This window comes from Sciurus carolinensis, chromosome 8 (genome assembly GCF_902686445.1).
Source record: "Sciurus carolinensis chromosome 8, mSciCar1.2, whole genome shotgun sequence".
Lineage (NCBI taxonomy): Eukaryota > Metazoa > Chordata > Mammalia > Rodentia > Sciuridae > Sciurus > Sciurus carolinensis.
Genome location: NC_062220.1, coordinates 11209829 through 11232745, shown reverse-complemented (window position 1 = coordinate 11232745; position 22917 = coordinate 11209829). Strand labels below are relative to the sequence as shown.

The following is a 22917-nucleotide window of genomic DNA, read 5'->3' as shown; positions in this document are numbered from 1 at the left end:
TATTAGAAGATATAGAAAAGGGGGTGAAGGGGACACCCTCAAGAGTGAAAGTGGATCCTCTCAGAGAGGAGAGTGCCCCTCCTGCCCTATAGTTTTAGTGTGGGTCCCAGGGAAGTTTCAGAGAGTCCATCTCTGGACTTCTGACCAACAGCAGGATTGCGTCAGACTTACCCTGGAGAAGAGACATGCATGGATCCAAGGCAACTCTGCTGTTCTAACTGGAACCTGTCCTTACAGATTTTATAGTTAGGGGGCATTATCCTTATCTCCTGAGTTCTGGAATCTGGTCACTAATGTGCCCCCTTCAGGTAAACTATGTTCTTATCTGCAGGGAGAAGCCTTGAAGGCCTGCATTTCCCCTACAGATAACAGCTGTGTGCTGAGGAATGTGGCATATCACATTGACTTAAGCCAGGCAGGGCTGCACCTAAGTTACTTTTTGAAAGAAAGCATGTGGGGGTTAGCACAGTAGGCCCGATTTATAGAATCATGCCCTAAACCTCATGTTCCCACACTCAGGTCTGTAATATCCCACAAGTCTGAAATGAAAATGTAAATCCTAAAGTGTTCATTGGAAGCTGTGGTGCACAGTCAGGAGTTTTTGACTGTTGGGCCAGACAATAGAATAGGTAATGATCTCATTACCCTCCTGCATAAAAGCCAGCATGCCTGGAACCCTCTTCTGCTCATCTCGCTTTGAAACTCAGCTCTTTCTGGCTTCATATCTTTTTTGGTTAACTATCTCCAGAGGATAACCTTTTCATTGTCTGTTAGGCTAGTTCAGCAATTCTTTAATTTGTTCCTGCTGTTAAGCAATATTCTGAAAATATTTTTCTCTTCGTTTTGATATTTTCAGGATCAGTTTTTAAATTTAATTTCAAGTATGTGTGACTGATTTATATTGGTCTATGTTTTCATGGTGCCTATTCATTAACTTCTTTAATCACTTGAAGCTTATTTTATATACCTTTCCAGATTGTTAAATCACATGTAAGCTTTAGACCTTCTTTCTCCTGTTGATTTTTATCTACTGACTCACATTGTTCTTGTATGTGGCTTACATTTTTTGATTATATGTAAATAGAGGTTTTGGTGTTTCTTGTGACACTACTATATGGATTGCAATCTTTCTGAAGGAGATTTTCCTTGAAAATTTCACTTAAAAGTGTTTGCACCCATGTATGGCTCAAATTCCTTGTTAGCTTAGTCACAACTGATTTATCACCTTTCCATTCAGCATGCTCTGTAAGGTACCCAGAAGCTTCCTTATGGCTTTTATAGCTGGGTTTGGTGGCCTTTCATTTTCAGTGGCAGAATTTCACTTCTAGCAGTCCACTGCCTGAGTCCCAAGGCATGTCTCTTGTCCCAAATGTGCTTTCCTGTTCCAGCTCTCAGGTGTTAGGCCTCTAGAGGGTCAGGAGTCCTTAACAACAATGGGATCAGAACTCACTCAGTTCCCTTTCTCATAGCCAACTGCAAGTTGGGCACTGTTCTAAGCTCTTTACCGTTCCACTTTATCTTCATGATACATCATATTAAGTATTATGATTGTAATTACTGTTTTACAGATAAGAAACAAGCCTAATTTACTAAGAGTTACATATTAAGCATGTTATCTCACTTTTATTTAACTCTGTTTTCTGCCACAGGTAGTTTTCCACCCCTTTCCCTTTTTTTTAAGCTCAGATACACACACCTACACATTAGGTGCATACGCACACAGTATACACCTGAATGTGTATATATTTGCAAGAAGCATGTGCATATGCATGTATTCATACATGTACATATATGTACATATGCATGTATTCATACATGTACATATTTAAATTTCTTCAGCTTTTCAATATTTATAGTGGGAGGAGGAGTCTTCCATACCAATTCAATCTGACACGTGGTTGGAACATGCCTGGAATTCTCCTGAGAGTAGGATGTACATGTGTATCTATAAGGAGTTGGGTGTAAGCAGGGGAGAGAAGTACAGAAGACATAGTTCTGTTTTGAATTAGAGAGAAAACATAGCACTTTTAGTGATGAATTTACACTCCTCCTCCGCTTCGGAACTACTCTTCCCTCGCAGCCCAACTCCCGGCCAGCCACATGCCAAGCCTTTTCAATTGTATTTTCTAAAAACATCTCCAAATTGTCTACAACCTCCTCCTCTTTTCCAGCCTCTGTCATATCTCGCTGCAATTGGGCAATGTCCCAAGGAAATAAATCCACACTCTGACTTGTCTCCACTTGTCCCACATGGACAGAATCATGATCCCTCTTAACCACAATTCGATCATGTCATTCCTCTGCCAAAAGTGATGGAGTCATTCCAGGTACTCGGGATAAAAGCCAAAATGCTCAGTGTATCTTGGAAGACCCAGCATGTGCTGTCCTGCCTCAGTCTCCAGACTCAGGCTCCCCACTCTGACCTTCCCGTTCCTTGAGTACACCAAATTTCCTTCCAACCAGGGTCTTACATATGCTACTCATTCTGCTTGTAATACTGTTCTGGGAAAATACAATTCAATAATCGTTCCTGATTTTGTTCTTGTTGTTGTTAAAGGTCTATTGCTCCTCATAAACTGCGGGTTCAATGAGGTCAGGAATGAGTCTTGTTCCAGTTCTTAACAAGGAACTTGGACACAGAACATACCCAGTAAATATTTGTTGAAGGAAGAAAGAACAGAAAGAAGGAAAGGAAATGTTATGAACTTCGAATGTACTTTTGTTAGAATGAAGTTGATCCAACTATGAGCTAGGTAAATATCTGACCATTTTCATTTTGATAAGAGGAAGAAATTAAATTATCTTCTGTCTTTAGTGAAGGGAAATTTTTGAGAAAAAGGAGATTGGAAGTAGAAGTGAAGATGTATGAATTTTACAAGTCCTCCTGTTTCAACTCATTTATTATGGAATGAACAAAATCATTCCAACTTGAGATCTTGAGATGATTTTTCCCAACCACTACAGATACAGTCAACTTGGCTTAGCATGATGGATCATATTTTTGGAACATTATTTTAATAATTGTTACTTAAAATAGCAACATTTTAGAGTAGTTAATAATAATAATAATAATAAAATGACCACTTTTTTTTTTTTAGAATACCTTTGTGATTTCTTCTTTCCAAAGTAGAGTTTTTTCTCAGTATTCTGTTTTCCAATTACTAAAATACACATTTATATTCTGGCAGTCTTGTAAAAATTATTGATACTTACAGTAGAGGGCAGCAGAGAAGCACATGTCAAGATGAAATACTGGCACTTGTCCAAAGTCCCTTTGTTAGGGTCCCCTAGGAATGATGTGTGCTAGGGTAAGTTTCAGCAGTTTAAGAAGATAAAATTTTAGAAGATCAAGTGATTATAAATCACTAAAAGGTCTCAAGATTTGGAAAACAAGGAATGTTAAATGTGTTGATCTTGAAAGCATAAATGTTATGCTCATGAACAGGAATACATACAATATTATTGATAATAACAGATTTTGATTTTGCCCTGTCTTTAAAAATTCACCTTTATTTTTAATTGAAAAACACAAAAGTAATGATTTTTAACAGATTGGTTTTCTGTTCATTATAGATGAGTAGGATCTGGTATGAGATATAAACATCTTGGTCCTTTCAAAGATCATACTTGGAAATCTATTTTTACATTAGGTAGTTCAATTTTTTATTTTTTAATTTGCTTGAGTGAACAGAAATGTTACTGCACTTAAAGAAATAAATCCCATGGTGTTGTTGACCTTGCATTATGAGTCTCTGAAAATAAATCGCAGAGTTTGTGAAGCACAGCCAGAAGACTACAAAGATACTTCCATTGTTTGAGAAGCAGTTCAGTGCAACATTCAGCTAAAATGGGGCCATCAAGTTAGAATATGTAGGTTTCACTGAGTTTATATAAGCACTAAAATCTGCAAAGCTTGACAGATGGAGCCGTCATGTTTTTTAAGGTCCCCTGTCACAGGAGGAAGTAGAAGTTGAAAGGATAGCAACTACTCTTGGTTGTACTTATGGGTCAATCACAGGAAGAGTCCCTCCTAAAGGTAAACCAGCCTTCCTATTTAGAGGAAAATCTACTCAAGAATGATGCTGACTATAGTTCTTAGAAGACTTTGAGAGCTTTAGGAACAAGTATAAAGGATGAAATAACTAGGTATTGGATTGTTGATGGCATATGACCAGAGAAGTCCCCCAACATTTATTCTGATAAAGGGTAAAATTTCTATACTCAAAATTCAGCTTTAATACTATAGCTTCCATAGTGCAGAAGTAGATTTAGGATACTCAGTTTATTCAGTTGAGGACATACTCAACTGGAATATACAAATGATTATTAATAACAATCATAAAAGTAATAATAACATAAGTTACTTATATTGATAGCATAATTCCATGCTTTGTAGAATCTAAGGCATATTTTTGTTCTTCACATATTGACACCTTTGACCTTGGGGCATCTGTAATTGATAGTGGATGACAGTATTTTCAGGCAGAAGGAACAAGGTCTCCATGACTTGTGAATGCAAAGCCAGGTTTATACTATATTGAAAGTTATTGCACCATAGAAATTCATAAAAATGAGGTAAGAATGTGTATAAAAGAAGGCTAAAAAGAACCTTTCAACAATTATAATATCACAATTCTAAAGGATAACAAAGCCTTGTTTTATGATTTCTGTGACATTTTTGTTTACCTTACGGGTGCATGAAACAATGGCATGTGTCAGAATTAGTGGTGTCTCATCGTAGATCGTTATGGTATTTTTGTATCCATTTTGAGTGGGGAATCTGAGGCCCAGAAAGACTAAGAGATTTTTCCAAGGTAACACAATAGAATGTAGTTCCTATGTATCACAAGTTGCCTTATATTCTCAGGAGGCTCAAAAGAAAAGCCAAAAATGATTCTTTTCACTCCTTCAATCTTTTCTTCTTTCCCGACTGTTCACGTTTTTATCTGTTAGTATAAAAGGAAATGCTTTTTTTTTTTTTCTTCTTCCTAGTACTAGGACTTGAACCCAGCGGCATTTTACCACTGAGCTATATCCCCAGTCCTTTTCTTTTTTTTTTTTTTTATTTTGAGGCAGTGTTTTCCTAAATTGCCCACATTGGTCTTTGCCAAGGCTGGCCTCAAAGTTGTGATCCTTCTGCCTGTAGCTCCCAAGTCACTGGGATTACAAACATGTCTAACCACACCCAACTCATAAGTGCACTTTCTAAAAATACCCAGAATATCTATTTATAATAAAGGAAGTAATAATTGCTATGAAGTTTTGTCTTGTCACACAAAAGGAATTCTTAAAAAGTTAAGAATTAATGTTGGGCGCAGTGTCACACAACTATAATCCCAGCTACTAGAAAGTTGAGGCAGGAGGGTGGCAAACTGGAAGCCAGCACAGGTAATTTAGGGAGGCCCCATCTCAACAATAAAGCAAAAAGTGCTGTGATCAGCAGAGTAGAGTTCCCCTGGGTTCAATATTCAGTACTGAAAAAAAAAAAAAAAGGAATTGAAAAGGTTCATTTATCATGAAAGTTTAATTTGTATAGTTATAGGAAGGTGATAGAATAAATCTACTTAAAACCCATAGCAAAGTTTAAATGTTAAGCCTGTCTGAAACTTGATTGTCTAAACATCCTTAAGTGTGGGATAAACTGGAAAGTCAATCCACTTAGAAGGCCAACTGGTCCAGAAAACAATCCCTGGGCATATTTTGTAGGGTCACATGATAGTTTTAACATCTAAATGTTGAGTCAGGCTCTGGATCTAGTTCAAATTCACACTTAGCCTTTACCTCTGGCCAAAAAATTCCATCCACAGTCCTCATTTATCACATCCCAGTAAAGAGGAGCTTGCAGATGCTGTGGTCTGTGTTGGCTATGTAAACTGAGATTTTTGTTTGATTCTGCAGAGTGCAAACAGAGACGGAATTCAATTTGAATGCTGACATTTGTAAGAGAAAGGCCCTTTACTAGGTGATCTTGAGAATAACTTTCTGCCTACATAAAGGCAACCTCACAGTGGTATGTTCTGGTTCTGAGGCTCATTTCCCACAAGGTGCAAAGCTACTTGCAAACAGGGAGGCTGCGTATTCCTGAGTAATCTGTATGGCCTTGTGTGACTTCCTCCCAGGAGACTCACCTGAGATAAATGGAGAGGGGAATGGTTATCTTGGCAGTACACCAAAATAGTCTACTCTCTAAACAAATTAGATGTCCACTCTTTGTAGCAAACATCTCTTTGGAATTGCAGTGCCATTTGCTCGAGTCAGAGAGGAAGGAACCCAGCTGAAATAATTCTGAGTGAAGAGAAGTTTTAATTTTAAGGGGAAAAAATGATGAAAATAAAGAAAAGACCAAAAAAGTAGTTGGGAAAGCATTTACAAATATGTCCTTCATCTGTCAATGCTAACAATGTCTTTCTCCTCATCTTTGGGCTTCCCTTACTTGATGAAATATCTTAAACATGTATTGAAAAGTTCCCTTCTGAACAATGGACCATTTAATCAACAACTCAAGAAAGCCAAGTTTAAAATATATATATATATATATATATATATATATATTTTTTTTTTTTTTTTTTTTTCCTACTCTAATTTTAATTGCATTTTGATTCTAGACTTAGACTAGTTGGTGTTTCTCCAGGGGGTAAAATGAGTACAAGTTATGAGAAATCTTCTTGGGATTAAACCTAAGGAAGACATTTTGACCTGGAGTTCTCCAGTAGCAAAGCATTCAACTCCTGTAACTCAGTGTTTTCCAGCAAAAGATTGTGACTACTTATCAGAGATGGGGTGGAAGGGATGCCTTTGTGAAATTAGATATTCAAATAGTTTAACCTCAAGAGATTTCGTAGTTACTCATTATTTTATAAAACATTGAAATAATGGTGACTCTTCATTCAGTAGTAAAATGCATTTCCATCGGTATAAAGAACCAGTCGATGAATGGTCTGGTCATATAAAATTTCACTTGTCTAGCATTGTCTTTGCTCTGTTTTAAACTTTGCAGATTTTAAAATCATTCTGTTTAGAATAACTTTCTAGACTGAGGATTAGAGGTTAGCCTCAGAGAGAAAAGGTGTGTTTCAGAAACCTAAGGGAATTACAGGAGCATCAGAGCTCAGAGGATTAAGACAAATATTCCTTGCCTCAGTTGTCATTCTCAGTGGGCTGTGAGTGGTTTCACCTAAATGAAGGGGCATGGCCTAAGTCCCCTGCAGGAGCCTGGTGTTGAGCACGCTGCATCTGCTTTATTGCAGTTACTTAAGTTCAGTTTGGGTCGACATATGACAGAGTTCCCATTTAAAACTTTGAAATGAAGAGCTTCAAAAGCAAGTTTATTATGGCTAATAGAAGGAACTGCAGGATCCCTGCAGATACTCAGTATGTGGCTCACTTGCAGCTTGTCACCTCTAGGTCTGCAGTTGAAACTCTTACCAATGGATCATTCCATTGACTATAATTGATATTTAAAAATATCAAGGTACTCAAATACAAGACATCATTCTGTTATTCATAGACTAGCATTTCCAACTTACTGTATTAAATGTTTTATTAAACATATTACTTGGGTAGATTAAATTATGGGAGTTAAGTTTAAACTTAGATATAAACCACCTAGCTTATCTAAAGACTATATGAAGATTTCGTACTCATTTAATGGAACTTGAGGTATGGGGGCATTTCTTCTCTTCTGAAATGCAAATCGATCAGTAAGTTCTAATTTCATTTATTCTCACTGTCAGTTTGAGTCAGGTCAAGACACATGACTGAAAAGACACCTTGAAAAGTAGAATTAATCACTGCCTCTAGATGGAAGAAATTGATTATTTGACCATATCGTTATTTTAACAACAGTCCAAACAAATAAACTACCCTGGACTATGTTTCTACAATTGGAAAAAAGTTATATAAATCAGTATTTCAGTTTTTTTACTTTTCATATTGTAAAGTGTCCATTCGTCCTTAACATTTCAAAATTTAAACATTAATATATTCAGACTGCTTATTCACACAACGCAGAAGTCAGTGAAGTTTATTAGTTTGACTGCAAGCATTTCATCCAAGCAAGTTGGTACCATGGTATCATTAATAGAACCATGCAAAGAAGAAGATTGGTGAATCTTGACTTAATCTTAAAACTTTACTGTTACTTAAGAATGCAAGGTAAATCCATCACACTTTTGTGTTTGTATTCTTTTGGGAACATTTACTTAGCTCCCAATTAGTGATGCAAAGTGAAGATGAGTATAAAAACTAAAATTTTCACAAGATGTTATGATGTGTCTAGAAAAGCAAATACATGTAATGGTGATCAACTAAAAAAGTTGAAGAATGTATCTAGAAAAAAGAAGAGAAATTTTGTGAAAGTTGAAGAGATATGCTATTTTTCTTACTACCAAGAATCCAATATTTGTAGAGATGTGAATAGAGCAATTGTTTCATTAATATCTTTATTGTTCAGTTTTAAGCTGTAAGGAGGAATATTTTATGTTACTAGAAATGAACTTGTAATGTAGTAGAATGTGCCATTGACCTCAAGCCAAAAAAATATTGCCTTAGAGGGTATAATTGTAACTGTTCATGAGCACAATTATTTGACCATGAATTTCCACCTGGGAAGTGGGGTTTACTCTCAGTCAATATGTACAATTATCAGAAGAGCAATACTAAGTTTGGTCATTCTCAATGAAAGTTAATATACTGTTTTAGTCATACATATTTATGAAAACATGCAAGAAAAAATTCTTTCCATATATTTCTATCCCTGCCAACCTCTTTTCCTTGTTATTAGTCCCTGCTGTTAGCAGAGAGCCATGACTTTCTGAACAGTTTCTTCTAATTTCAAATATTTATTGGGAAGTCAGTCTTATAGAAGGACCAGGGAGCTTGGTGCTCCAGATGAAATTAAAAAAAAAAAAAAAGTATAATATATACTGTAGTATATTCTGTGGGAAATGTAACATTTACACATGTGAAGAGAATTAATAATAAAGGCAGCCAGTTTTAGGTGTTGAACACATAGAATATGCAGGGAGAGATCACAATGGGTTGATTGAAGAATAGCGTCATGGTGGACATTTCCGGGAAGACACAAGAGATGACGCCTGCTGGCATCTAGGGAGGGAAACTACAGATTTGAAAGAGGAGAGATTACACTTTTTACTATATCACCTTTGGTAGGGTTTTAATTATTTACTGTGCTCATATCATTTTCTTAATTAAACATTTTTCTGGCAGTAGTTATAAACCTAGATTGTGAAGAATTTTGTGTTCCAGATTTTTCTCATTTTTTGTCTGTTATAATTAATGCTGCTGTCCCAACTCATGTTGAAGTTTTTCTTTGAATCTACTTTTTCTTTTCTCTCTTATACACATAGGAGTTGAAATGCTGGGTCATTTAATTGTCTGAGAAACTATCAAAATGTTATCCAAAGCAGCTGTAGCATTTTCCATTCCGCCAACGGTCAGTGAGGGCTCTGGTTTCTCCACATCCCTGGCAATACTTTTATTCTCTGCTCTTTTTGATTCTAGTCATTCTTGGGAGTGTGAAGTGGTACCTCAGTGCAGCTTTGATTTGCAGTTCCCTGATGACTAAGAGCACTGGACTTCTTTTCGTGTCATGTGCTTATTTCCCACTTTTATATCTCCATTGAAAAATGTCCACACAGCTCCTTTACCCATTTTTAAGTTGGTTTGTTTGGGTTGTTGTTGTTATGAGTTGTGAGTATGCTTAAAAGGATATGAGTAACTTGTCAAATATATGATTAGCAAATATGTTCTCCCATTCTATAGGAAATCACTTTCACAATTTAAAAAAAAATTTTTTTGAAAAAATCTAAATTATCTACCTTCTTTTGTTGTTCATACTTTAAAAAAAATCCTTTGCAAAATTCAAGATCATGAAGATTTACCTGTTTTCTTTTTAGAGTTTTCTTACTTTTACACGTACATTTGGATCTTTGATTTATTTTGAGTTGACTTTTTGTGTATGTTATAAGGAAACAACTTCGTTCTTTGGTGTAGAGTATCCACCTGCCCCAGATTATTTGTTAAGATGACTATTCTTTCCCCATTAAAATGTCTGGGCACCCTTGTTGAAACTCCCTTGGCCATAGACACATGATTTTGTTCTAGAATCTCACTTCTTTTTTTTTGGGGGGGGGGTGCTGGGGATCGAACCCAGGGCCTTGTGCCTACACCCAGTAGTCTTTTTGCTTTGTTAAATTTGAAATTGGGAAGTTGAGTTCTCCTATTTTGCTTTTATTTTTTCATGATCATTTTGGATATTCTGGGTCCCTTACAACTCCCTGTGAATTTTAGAATCAATTTACCAATTTCTATGAAGAAGTCAGTTGAGATTTTGATAGAAACTGCATTGAACCTATAGGTCAGTTTTGAGAATGTCAATACTAAGACTTCTAACCCATGAACATGGAGCCAGCTGTGCCTTCTCCATCTGAATTAAGGACATTTTTCCATTTATTTATATCTTTTTAAATTTCCTTCAACACTGTTTTGTAGTTTCATACTATAAGTTTGGCTCTTCTTTTGTTAAATTACTTATTAAGTATTTTATTCTTTGATGCTGTTATGAGTAGGATTGTTTTCTTATTTCATTTTTAGATTTCTCCTTCCAAGGGAGATTTTTGAATGTTGATCTTGCATTCCACAATATTGCTGCACTCATCTACCAGTTACAATAGTTTATGATGTACTCTTGGCATAAAAGAACAAAAGAAGTGTCAGTCTACTTGACGATGCTTTCAGGGTGGGAGGAGGATGAGTCTGGCCACCAGCTGTGTTAAAATCTGCTGCTCTGCTGGTTTCTCAGTTCCCTAACCCATTACCAACCTGTCTGCCCCTGTGAGTGTCACCTGAGCTCACCACAGCCACCTGTGCTTTCTGCATCTGGATTAAGGGCACTTGCTTTCTCAATCACAACGTGAAAGGAAAAAGAAATCCTGAATATAAATTCTACATTCCAAACATTTATATGACTATTCTTTTTCTATTTCTTATGAGATGAATGAAGAAAATTCAGAACTATAATTTCCAGGCAAGTAGTTAGCTTACTACTTATTATGACTTTACAATATTGGACTGGTCATTATTTTTTTAGCCAGAAGATTGAGAATGAAAAATTCAAACATTTCTAAAGTGGTTTGTGCATTACCTTCCCAGCGTTGCATCTGTTCTGCTGGCTTTCTTCATGGTGCGAATGTCTGCAGTGTGATGTACCAGTTACCATGATTCTTTCCAGGTATTTATTTTGGTTTCAAATTCTGTCTTTTATGTTTGATACTCTTGAAACACATTTTTAAAAAAATATATATTGCAATACTGAGACTTGCCAAAAAAGGATTTTGCTTCACTATCTTATTTTTGTATTTGGTTGTAGATACTTTGAAAAAGTGTCTATCTCCCTCTCCTGATTAATTTAAGAATCAGCTCCAATCCCTTTTAACATGTTTTATCAAATTTATAACATATATAATTCCAATTGTAGCATTTTACAAATTTTCCATATTTGGCATTTTTTGAATCATTTTTGCCAGGATAGGCAAGCCTGAATGTGAAGTGATCGTTTTTCTTCTGGATTCATAAGTTTTACTGAACTAGTAATACATGTAAAAGAATTCAGTCATTCTTTAGTATTCAAAATGCCCATCTCTGTTCTCAGTGTTTAAAAATGCTGGGAAAAGCTGGAATGAAAAGAAAGAAGTTCTGAGTTTGGGCCCAGTCATCAGAAACTATCAAAAATAGAAATTCAGCCCCACACAGGTGGCACACACCTGTAATCCCAGTGGCTCAGGAGGCTGAGGCAGGAGGATCAGGAGTTCAAAGCCAGCCTCAGCAAAAGTGAGGTGCTAAGCAACTCAGTGAGACCCTGTCTCTAAATACAATATAAAATAGGGCTGGGGATGTGGCTCAGTGGTTGAGTGCCCCTGAGTTCAAACATCAGTACCAAAAAAAACAAAAACAAAAAAACAAAAAAAACATGTTTGAATAGAAATTGCAAAAATGCATTTATTTAGAAAGAAAAAGCAAATAGAACTAACCTATTTTAAAAAGTCTATTATAGGAGTAAAGCAGGTGCTAGTGATACCGGTGATAAATACTGTTTCCTCAAAACTTGAAGTTTGAACATTAGAGAAGCACGCCAAGGCAAACATATTAAGCAAGTTTTATTTAAAGGTAATAATACAGACTTCTCCCAGGAGGGTGAAGGGGGCCATGGCTGATGTTCTAGAGTCCTAGAGAAGTGAGAGCACCCTGCATCTTTTATAGGTTAGGGTCTTCTTTGTTCTGTTTTCTCCCCCCTTATCTCTCCTTCTTGCCTAGGAGTTGCCAATGACAGCAAAAAAGGTGAGCAGCACATGGGGGGGGGGGGGCAAATGGAGATTCAGGTAGGGGCCCAGGGGGCATTTATCAGCAACTCCCTGCATGCAGCCTTTTGGGAGGGGTAGTTAGGCAGGTAATCTTGGTGATGGAAGGACTCTGGAGACACTGACGTTCCCAATCTTCAGGGGCAATCTCCAACTTCCCTGACTTTGATGGCCTCCATTCCTCCGTTTGACCAGATTTCTTATTCTACACTAACTGCCTGTCTTCAATTTTGGCTTCGCTAGCATATCTTCCCTCCTCCCTCCTCAGATAGTTCAGAAAATGAAGATTAGAGAATGGTGGATGCCTGACATAGAAATTGGTTTTTGTTTATTTTATTGATGGACATGCGGGAAAAAAAAAAAAAAATGAAAACCAGACAAATAACAACCAAACTCAAGTTCGGCTTGAGCTAGAAGTAGGCAGTGAGTGCAATGGTTTTGAGGTCTGTTTAGCTACAACATAAACAGTGGAGAACAACTAAGTAATTAACCAATGTGAATCTCGGAAACATATTATTAAAGTGTGAAGACATTAATGACTCACAGTCCCCCAGGCAGCTGGAAACTCAAGGCTTTGGAAACAGGAAGTTTTCTGAGTGTTTAAAAAAAAAAAAAAGAGGAACCAGGCAGGTGGGTCAGATTCTATTCCCTTTTTGTTTTTTCCTTGTTCCCGGAGTAAAGCAGAACCCGACACCCCTGGCGCCTACTGTCAGCACAGTCAGCAGGAGCCTTAATAGCCTGGGGGTGGGTGGGGGCGGTGCAAGCACATGGCAGCCCCTGTAATGCATCAGCTAATTCCGGGCTCTAGCTATGGCCTTGGGAACGGGAGAAATCCCAAACAGATGCTTTTTCTAAAGGTAAGGGAGAAAGTAAAAACTGATTCTGCTAAAAAAGGAAAAGAGAGATAAAAAGTACATCTGTGAATGACTGAGCTCCAGTATTAGAAGGGTAATGCTAAAGATTTCATTAGCAAATGTAAACACTTCTGTGCGGGCTCCTGATAATTTCACTTTTTAGCTACTTTATGCAAGTTTACCCTCTGGTGGTTTTTTAGCTCTATCTTTCCTCCTGTCCAAAGTAATGTACCACACTCTTTAATTTCCAGCCAAGCATTCAGCCAAGGGACAAGACCACCTCCAATAAGCCATGTGAGTGAGATCCAGGCAGAAGGGATGCACGCGTCCCAGGTGGACTTCCAGGGTCCTGAATCTTGGCTCCGCATTTGCTACTCAGGTGTCCTTTATCTGTTTCTTTAACAGATAAAAATCAGTCATAAATATTTGTTCCCCAGACAAACACTGAGAAGGACTTCGAGGACTTCAATGTTAGGACTACCTCCCTGGCTCTGGGTCGCAGGGAGGCTGTGTACGCACTGGAAGTGATGGGATCCACTGGGAGCAAAGGGTCCGCCTGTGGTTCCCAGATTCCTGCTTCCAGTGAAATGTTTATAGCAAACAAAGAACCCCTCCTAGTCTACTAGGGCTGGCATAACAAAACACCGTGGGAAGAGTGGCTTAAACAATAGAAATTCATTGTCTCCTGATTCTGGAGTCCCAGGATCACGTCGCCATTTCTGGTGAAGTCTGTTTTTGTCTTGCGCGGGGCCATCTCTGCTGTGTCCTTCAGTTCCTTTTTCTGTGAGTGCTCCTGGTGTTTCTGTCCTCTTCTTTTAAGGACACCAGTCTTACTGGATTGAGGGCCCATCCTTATGACCTCTTTTAGCCTTAACTGCCCGTCTTCAAACGCAACTGCTCTGGGGGTTAGGACTTTAACACGTGGGTCCTGCTGGTGAGTCTGCAACATTCAGGAAACCATCTATTCTATTTCATAAGGTGCAAGATAAAAGAGGTCTGGAAAATGAAGCCTGTCCATAGGTTCACAGGAACCCCCACAATGCCCATACACGGTGCCCACACAGACGTCCCCGCATACCTCACAAGGACATGGATGGCCTGGCCTCGTCACTTGACCTCTGCTTCTGAGTTTATACAAGATTTTCTGTTTTCTGGTACTCATAAATGCATGGCTAGTGATTATTATTATCAATATTTCTAGTGAATGATTATTCCAGGGCAACGTGTTTCCTCATTATGAAAAGTTGGTTAGATGATGACAACTAGGATAATGGTGATAGTAGTTTATTTATCAAGTACTGAACACAGTACTTATTTTGTGATTTAATTTTCACAACAACCTGGAGACCTGGGAACTAACTACTCCTCTCTCCATCCCACACATTGAGCAAATAGGCTTTGGACAATAGTGACACATCTAAGGCCGCATAGTTAGTAACTTCCAGACTGACTGGTATAAAACCAGAGATTTTAACCTCTATACAGAGAATCTGAGGGACCTGGCGAATCTTCTCTATCTTTATCTTGTAACTGGATTTTCAGCCTCTTTGCTCTTAGGGATGTGTGTATGTATGTGTGTGTGTGTCCCTCTCCAGGGTGGGTGTGGGTACTGGAGAGGTTCCTGTGCTGTACATCACAGAATATGGGACTGTTCATTTTCACTATGTGTATACCATTCATCTGTAAGCTTCCTCCGTCACTGCACTGCCCCAGAAGGATGAAGAAGAGTAACAAGACACTGTTCCTAGGAGAAGTTCAATATGTAACTAGGATATAGACAGATCCAATTATTTTAAATACACCATGGTAAACATGGTACTTTATATAGCACATTCAAATGGTGTGGTAGCAAAAAAAAAAAAAAAAGAAAGAAAGAAAAGAAAAGAAAGGTACAGGATGCCTGGAGGGGTCAAGGGATAGTTTATTGTGGAGGAAGCTCCAAGGCATTAATGGAAAGTAAGTGAAAGTTTGCCAGGCAAGGCAGAAGGTGAATCATGTTGAGTCACAGCAAGTTTTTATGTGATGCTCTTTATGTTCAGCTCTGGGTTTTGTCCTGTGATGCTTTTAAAAAGAAATAATGCATCTCAGCCGTGGCCCTTCAACCTCTTGCTCCCCCAGCCAATGCCAGTGCTTCCTGTCTTGTGGCTATGCCCTCCAGGCGAAAATAAAGGGCCAGACCCCTGGTAACTCCACAGTCTGGCAGAATCAGGATTATGTAAACTGGATACAAAATAAGAACTATCTACCTGGATACGTCTGCTTTACAGAAAATGCACATGAACCAATAAACATCACAAAGTACAATAATTATACAATTGAACCAACAATGTGATTTGCAGTCAATCAGAATGACTTCAATCTTTGGGGGGAAAAATACCCACCCAGCATAAAAAGCCTCTCTTTCGTTTATTCTCTTATTGACCTTCATTAATGTGAAGCTAATCAGGACCCTGCTTATTTTATAAATGAGGAATTTTATTTCAAACACCTAATCCCACATCCCTTCTAGAACAGCGGGAACCCTATTTTTGAGGCCATAGATTTCATACTTCCGGACAATTTGGCACAAGTCCCTTAGCTACTCTTAACCCAGGTCAATATTTCTCTCTCTTTTCATCCACTTTTCGCAGTCTTCTCTCTAAAGTACAAGTCATCAATCTTTTGATAAAGGTGTCTTTCGAGCTGTGCTCTGGTCCCTTCTCCACGCCCCATCTTAGAATACCTCCTCACCATTACCTTCAATTTGCTTGTTTCCTGCTGAGAAAGCTGGAGCCATCAGGATGGGAGGAAAGGCAGAGGAATTAGATAACCAGGTGACTCTATAACTCCCCTTTCCCAGGTCTCTCCTCATCCAGAAGCAAACACGCCTCCATGGCTAAATGGGCGAGGTTCCAGAGAGCAGGCAGCATGAGAGGGAATCATGGGCAAGGTGGGTGGGCAGCAGAGGGGGCAGAGGCAGAAGTAGGCAGATGAGGATTCGGGGTATTTCCACGGGAATTAATGTGGAAAACTGACAGGAGGAAAAAGTTTTACTGAAAAATCTATTTCAAAGGCAAATAGTAGAGGTTAATGAAATATCTGCAGAGAGATAAACTCGTGGTTTTATTTCAGTGATGCTCTAGATGGAGAACATCCAGGTTAGCATTTGGACAGATGTCCTTAAGATAAAAAGAAAGCAGTTGAAGGATAATGTCAGCTGACTGCAGCGTCCCATCTGGGAACAGAGAGAGCTGACATTTCTTAAGTGATAACTGAGCTGGGTGTTTTGAGCTCTTGCACCCTGGTGATCCTTGGCACTGTCTGAGGAGTTTAAAAAAACATGCGACGTGACCTCCCCTGGATGTATGTCTCTAGATGCGAGGCCCAGTTACAACAGCGTTCGCCATTTCCATCATTTGAGCTGCTTCTCAGGGGACCCAGGTCATCAGTGATTTTGGGATTCACATTCTCACATAGTCCTTCAACAAGCCGGTGAGGCGAAGGGTGGCCTTGCTGCTTGGTAACCAAAGACTGCTGCAGAAAGAAGCAGTTTGGGGCTCCTGGAGCTGAAAGTGAACTTTTTGCATAATGGGCCTGGTAGTTAATGAAATCATATAGTGGAGAAGGCTCATTAAAGCTCAGCCTGTGGGGCCACATCTGCGTGGTGGAACATGCTCACTCTGCTGCTCTGCTTTGCTGGCTCCAGGCTCTGCCTGGAGAATAGTTACAGTCGATCAGTTTTTTAACAAAGTGTTCCATTAGACCAACCAACCTTTACAGAGAAATCCTGGGACATGAAACGTATATGAGATACCGTATGGCTTATTATCTATTGGGATGTATTTGCACACAAAGGCAAGTGCACTGTAGCATTGGAGAGTCTGAGTGTGTTCCTTGCTTTCCTCCTCCCATGCTGTGTGACTTTCTGAACATTACATGCCCTCCCTTAACCTCAGCTCCTTCAATCATAATGGTGACTTTAATTCTGTTTACCTTGTAAGGTTGGTGTGAGGATTAAATGAGAAAAGGCCACCGAAGAGCTTAGAATAGTACCCCAGGGGCATGGTATGTGCTCAGTAAAGAAATTCATATTTCTTGAAGAATTTTCTATTACATTCATTAATGTACAGTGGCTAAAATGAAGAACCAGGTGATTGCATGCCTTAAAATCAATATTTGGTAGCAGATGCAGGTATTACTTCTGAGACTGACCGACTTGAATCCTGTGTTCTTCCTGCTGCTCAGTACTAGGATCAAGAAACACGATCCTAAATCGGAGGAATTCAAAGCCGGGTGACCCAAGTTCCCCGAAGAAGACAAAGATGGCACCCGGACAGAACCCAAGAAGATGGACCACAAAGTAAGTGTAATTAACCCTTCTTCTGGGACAACTGCAAAAAATGGATGGTGATGAAAACATGACAGAATGTTGGAACTAAAAGAGAAACTATGAGAGAGTCAGTCGTTATTGGTACAATGCATGTACAACTTGAAAGATTGATAGAATATGAGAAAAAAAATAGTTGAAGACAGAAGAATCAACTCAAAATTCTAAGGGAACAAATGGATTTACAAAAATGGAGAATCATCACACCCTACTTTACTCTGTAGTAAACAAAGTAGAACATATTAATATACCCTATGTATTGTACAAGTATTGTGTATTGAAGTAAGTAACATACATGAATTATAGCCTAATCTATCATAGCAAAAAATGCAATGCATAAAAGATAAAAAGATAGGCAAGGAGAGCAGTCTGCACCCTGCTCTGGGTTCCTCCACGATGTGTAGAACAGCCATACTCAGGCTGTGCCTAGCACTGAGTTTCTCCATTCTATAAAGCCGTTTGCCCTGAGCTATTCCATTTTGAGCATAAGTACTAAGGCAGAAGGATCTGGTAACTTATTTGGGCAAATAGATAACCACAGATATTGGACATACAGGGTTTATTGAAAAGAAAAACCCCCACCTGCACAGTACAATCATAAGGCACAAGCTAATAAATTTACCATGGTAATAAAAAATTACCACCTGTGAACCTACTGAATTAAATCAGAGAAACCAGGCCTGTGAACTGATCAAACTCACGAGAACAACCATCAAGGCAGTCCCTTACCTGAAGCACAGAACAGGAGGGGTGCCAAGTTGGTGGTGAGGTGTTGTGGCCCATGCTGACGTCACCAAACCCCTCAGTGAAGGCATCTGAGGTGAAGCCAGAACTGGGAACAGGGAGTTAGTGTAGAAATAGGAAATCTGGTCAAATCGAGGAAATGGAGGCCATGAAAATCATCTGCTTCTGGAAGTTAGAAACTGCACCTGGGAGAATGGAATGTCAAGGATCCATTGATTACCAAACTTACCTGCCCATATCAAGGACTGCAGGCAAGGAGCTGCTAATTAATGCCCCCTGGGCTCTTACCTGCCTGAATCCCTTTGGCCCTCCACCTGCCATCTGCGGCTCACATTTTTTTGCTAAGTCACAGGCGACTCCTAGGCCTAGTCATGTAGGCAGAAAGGAGAGATAAGTGGGGAGAGAACAGAACAAATGAGACCCTACTCTATAAGAGTTGCAGGGCACGCTCCCTTCTTGGGATTCTAGAACATCAGCCATGGCCCCCTTCTCCCTCCCGGGAGAAGTCTGTATTATTACCTTTAAATAAAACCTGCTTAATATGTTTGCCTTGGAGTGCTTCTCTAGTGTTCAAACTTCAACATTTGAGGAGGCAGAACTCATCATCAGTAAATGGTGGCATCAGAGGTCCACAAGCTATCAGCTCCAACTCTGTCCCTGGGACTCAGCTCAGTTACATCTCCTTACTTGACTGTGGCCCGCTTCAACTCTACCTGCCCTCTGGATCCTCACTTTAAACAGCTCCCTGCCTAGAACAGCTCCTCACCTTGAGCTCCTCACGCCTTTCTGGCTGCTTCTACCTGGTCTGACCACCTGCAGTGACCTTTTGCATTTCTATTGGTTCTCTGCCTTTGCTTTCAGTTCTGCCTCTTTAAACCCTGTGGCCACATTAACCCTTTCCCAGATGTTCTATAGCCTATATATCCTTATGTTAAGTGTGATGTGGACGCGACTGATAGATCCTAGTAATTAAGATTGGAATGGAATAAAATAACTTTTGATTACCTTATTCCCAGCTACCAAGTGAACCATAAGGACCTGGTGATTTAAAGCTGATGAAATTGACATAGCTCGAGAATTTATTGTTATTCAGTAAGTTCTGACATTCGGAAAGACAAGAACGGGTCGTCTATGGTAAGTCAGAGCTGACTCATGACAATAGGAAATATTAGCATAAGCATACTATATACAGTGGGGAGATGACTATCAGAAAAAGAGATTAAAAGGTTAAAAATGGTTGTTTCTCAAGGAAGGAAGTTAGGATTAGCAGATTGGGAGTTAAAAAGGAGAATCTCCGCCCCACCCCCACCCTGCCCCATATAGAATTTCTGACTCCCAGTGCTGGGAGACTTCTCCCACATTCTGCATATTTTGGGAGATACCAACTGGGTGATCTGTGGTTTAACTCCAACTCCCTGGAGTCAGTTCTAGTTCCTCTGGCAACCAAATCCTGACATCCAAGAGTCACCTCACTGGCACAAAAGCAGGGTGGTTGAAAGAGGTTTGTCATGAAAAGATATTTCTCTCACCCTCGCCACTCAGAAAATTCACAGGGCTTCAAAAACTCTGTGCCAGGAACCAGAGACAAAGAGCAAATATATGTTTCCTATAATATTACAATATCACAGAGACAAAGAATGTTTCATTAAAAATCTTTGAATAGCATTTGTTTTCTAAATTAGATTTTTATACTTTATTTAAAATTTTTTTATTTGTTCTAATTTATACATGACAGTGTCGGGGTCTTAAGCCCCCTTGCCCTTCTCGACCAGGGAAGAGAGCACTCCCCAACAAGGCCAGACCGGGAAAGGTAAGGTAGGGCCGGCTGACCACCTGCACCCAGCCCTCCAGGCGGAGGACAATCAGATGCTTCCTCAATCAATCCCTCCTGGAGGGAGACCAGTCACATCAGGAACTCGTTTATTGAGGAAGTCACACAGATTTTATGTAGGGTAGGGGCTAGGCGGGAACCAATCAGTTTAAAGGTCAGCAAGGCACAGGGGGTTCACGCAGGTGAGAGTCCCATAGGACTATATGGCAAGCAGGAACTGATCACGTTCGTGGAACTGTTGTTAACCAGTCCCTGACGATGGTCCGATTTATTGTCATTAACCTTTGAAACCGCCTTTGAGGCCTTGATCTTGCTCACTCGCCAGGGAGTAAGGAGTCAGCCTGAGTTAGTTAAGGTGTCATTAGTCCCAACATGACAGTAGAATGCATTGATGCTTTTTGATAGATCATACATAAATGGAGTGTAATCTCTCATTTTTCTTATTGTACATATTATAGGATCACATTGATCATGTAGTCATACATGTACATGAAGTAATAATGTCTGTTTCACTCTACTATCCTTCCTACCCCCATACCCCTTCCCCTCCCTTCACTCCCCCTAATCTAAAGTAATGATTTTTTCCCTGGCACCCCTGCCCCTTATTGTGAATTAGTATTTGCATATCAGAGAAAGCATTTGACCTTTGGTTTTTGGGGTTTGGCTTATTTTGCTTAGCATGATATTCTCCAACTCCATCCATTTACCAGCAAATGCCATAATTTCATTCTTCTTTAAAGCTGGATAATATTCCATTGAATATATATGTATATATTCAATGTGGTGTGTATATGTGTATATATATATATATATATATACACACACACATATACACCACATTTTCTTTATCCATTCATCTGTTGAAGGACACCTAGATTGGTTCCCTAGTTTAGCTATTGTGAATTGAGCTGCTATAAACATTGATGTGGCTGTGTCACTATAGTATGATGATTTTAAGTCCTTTGAGTATAAACCAAGAAGTGAGATAGCTGGGTCAGATGGTGGGTCCATTCCAAGTTTTCTGAGGAATCTCCACACTGCTTTCCAGAGCAGCTGCACAAATTTACACTGTATGAGAGCACCTTTTTCCCCACATCCTTGCCAACATTTATTGTTGCTTGTATTCTTGATTATTGCCATTCTGATTGGAGATGAAATTTTAGAGTAGTTTTGATTGCATTTCTCTAATTGCTAGAGATGTTCAACATTTTCCCATATATTTGTTGATCAATTATGTATCTTCTGTGAAGTGTCTGGGCAGTTCCTTAGCCCATGTGTTGATTGAATTATTTGGGTTTTTTTGTGTTTAGTTTTTTGAGTTCTTTATATATCCTGGAGAATAATGCTTTCTGAGGTGCATGTGGTAAAGATTTTCTCCTAATCTGTAAGACTCTCTTCACATTTTTTATCGTTTCTTTTGCTGAGAAGAAGCTTTTTAGTTTGAAGCCATCCCATTATTGATTCTTGATTTAACTTCTTGTGCTTTAGGGGTCTTGTTGAGGAAGTCAGATCCTAAGTCGACATGGTGAAGATTTGGGCCTACTTTTTCTTCTAGTAGTTGCAGGGTCTCTGTTCTAGTGCCTCAGTCTTTGATCTATTTTGAGTTGAGTTTCATGCAGGGTGAGAGATAAAGTTTTAATTCCATTTTGTTACATGTGGCTTTTCATTTTTCCCCAGCACCATTTGTTGAGGATGCTATCTTTTCTCCAGCGAATGTTTTTGGTGCCTTGTCTAGTAGGAGATAACTAATTATGTGGGTTTATCTGTGTCTTCTATTCTGTACCATTGGTCTATGTGTCCGTCTTGATACCAATACCATGCTATTCTTATTACTATAGTTCTGTAATATAGTTTGAGGTCTGGTATTGTGGCATCTCCTGTTTCACTTTTCTTGCTAAGGATTGCTTTGACTATTCTGGGTCTCTTATTTTTCCAAATGAATTTCATGATTGCTTTTTCTAGTTCTATGAAGAATGTCATTGATATTTTAATAGGAATTGCATTAAATTTGTGTAATGCTTTTGGTAGTATGGCCATCTTGACAATATTAATTCTGCCTATCCAGGAGAATGGGAGGCCTTCCCATCTTCTAAGTTCTTCAATTTCTTTCTCTAGTGTTCTGCAGTTTTCATTGTAGAGGTCTTTCACCTCTTTGTTAGATTGATTCCCAAGTATTCTGAGGCTACTGTGAATAGGGTAGTTTTATTTCTTTCTTTTTCAGTGGATTCATTACTGATATATAGGAATGCATTTGATTTATGGTTACTGATTTTATATCCTGCTACTATGCTGAATTCATTTATTAGTTCTAGAAGTTTTTTGGTGGAATTTTTTGGATCTTCTAAATATAGAATCATGTCATTGGCAAATAGTGATAGTTTGAGTTCTTTTTTACCTGTTCGTATACCTTTAAGTTCTTTGGTCTAATTGCTCTGGGTAGAGTTTCAAGACAGTGTTGAATAAAGTGGTGAAAGAGGGCATCCTTGTCTTTTTCCAGTTTTTAGAGGGAATGCTTTCAATTTTTCTCCATTTAGAATGATATTGATCTTCCATTTAGCATATATGGCTTTTAGAGTGTTGAGGTATGTTCCTACTAGAAAATCCTTAGATTTTTCTTTCAACATGAAGGGATCCTGTATTTTGTGAAATGCTTTTTCTGCATCTTGATCATATAATTCTTGTTTTTTTTTTTGTTTTTGTTTTTGTTTTTGCAGTGCTGGGGATTGAACCCAGGGCCTTGTGCTT

General features: G+C 38.8%; 1 protein-coding gene across 1 annotated transcript in view; it reads left to right on the top strand.

The window, feature by feature from the left end:
* Window positions 1-22917, top strand: part of LOC124990589 (serine/arginine repetitive matrix protein 3-like) — a 90709-nt gene that overhangs the window by 6552 nt on the left and 61240 nt on the right. Inside the window, exons 2-3 of the mRNA XM_047560744.1 lie at window positions 11173-11251; window positions 17456-17570. The gene's annotated coding sequence lies outside the window, so the exon portion shown is untranslated. The remainder of the gene's footprint in view (window positions 1-11172; window positions 11252-17455; window positions 17571-22917) is intronic.